Source organism: Myotis davidii, unplaced genomic scaffold (assembly GCF_000327345.1).
Source record: "Myotis davidii unplaced genomic scaffold, ASM32734v1 scaffold333, whole genome shotgun sequence".
Lineage (NCBI taxonomy): Eukaryota > Metazoa > Chordata > Mammalia > Chiroptera > Vespertilionidae > Myotis > Myotis davidii.
Genome location: NW_006285266.1, coordinates 214435 through 215878, shown reverse-complemented (window position 1 = coordinate 215878; position 1444 = coordinate 214435). Strand labels below are relative to the sequence as shown.

The following is a 1444-nucleotide window of genomic DNA, read 5'->3' as shown; positions in this document are numbered from 1 at the left end:
TCTGCATCCCTGGCCAATGTGGCTCAATTGGTTGAGCATCACCCCATATACTAAGAGGTCCCCAGTTTGATTGCCAGTCAGGGCACATGCTAAGGTTGCGGGCTTGATCCCTGGTAGGAGGCAGCCAATCGATGTTTCTTTCTCTCTTACCCGCTCTAAAATCAATAAAAATATATTTTTTAAAAGGTATCTGCATGTGTGAGGCATTTTTCTCAGGTCCACAGCTTGCTTGTTGCCCATGCAAGTTCATGGATTTGTAGACTCCCCAGGGTCTTGGCCCACAGAGTCAAGGTTGGCTCCTTAGCTTGAAACCCCTAGCCCTACCCAAAGCCCTTCGTGATCTGGCTGTGTTGGCTTCTGTGGCCCTTTTCTGCCACCCTTTCCTCCTCACATACCGCTCTCACCACCCCTGTGTACACACAGACCTCTAAGTCTAATTCTTTCACTTTGCGGTTCCCAGCAAACCACCGTAAGTCAGCCGCATGCCTTTGCTGAGCCCTTGTTAGAGGCTGCTGAGCAGTCACTGCCTCTGAGGACCCTTCCAGCATTCCTCGTCTTGCAGCCCCAGAGCACCCTGCTGGCTAGAACTTGGCTCCTGGGTTACAGCTTGCCTTGGTGGAACTTCCCCAAGGGCAGAAGCTGTCTCTTTAGCCTCACTGTGACATGTGACACATGATAGGTGCTCGGCATATGTTGGGAATAAGGCTGTTACCTCTCTCATCCAGCAGACATTCAGTGAACGTGGTTTAGTAGGGAGAGCTGCTTCTTGATTGGATGACGACTTAGGTGCGTAAGATGTGTAGTGTTCCCTGAACTTCAGATACAGTAGCCCCCCCCCCCCTTATCTGCAGGGCATAAGCCCAGTGGATGACTAAGACCGTGGATAATGCCAAACCCTATACATGTTAAGTAAAGTAAGGATGACTTTAAACACACCACTGCAATATCATGACACTCGACCCCATAACTGGAATGGCTATCAAATGACTAGTGGGCAGGTAGCGTATACAGTGATGAGAGGCTGGACAAAGGGATGATTCATATCCCTGGCAGGATGGTGTGAGCTTTAAAACTTGAAAAACTGCAGCTAGCCCCTGGACTGTGAACCAGGGGGTTGTGGTTTGATTTCCCATCAGAGCACATGCCCAGGTTGCAGGCTTGATCCCCAGTAGGGGATGTGCAGGAGGCAGCCAGTCGATGATTGATGATTTGCTCTCATCATTGATGTTTCTATCTCTCCCTCTCCCTCAGAAATCAATAAAAATATTTCAAAAACAACAAGGCTAAGTGGGGACCTACTGTATTTGATGTTAATCAAGTGAGCACTCAGCACAGCCCATTGTAGATCGTGTGGGATGAAGATAACTATGCTGATGCTAGAATCTGCATTGAACATTGACCGTGACTGGGCTCTCTGCTGTGTGTTTTTTCTAAGGAGTGTGGG

At 48.8% G+C, this 1444-nt stretch overlaps 1 protein-coding gene across 1 annotated transcript in view; it reads left to right on the top strand.

Annotated features, from left to right (window-relative positions):
- PARP1 (poly(ADP-ribose) polymerase 1) overlaps positions 1-1444 on the top strand; it is a 133469-nt gene that overhangs the window by 88710 nt on the left and 43315 nt on the right. The gene's annotated exons all lie outside the window — the stretch shown is intronic.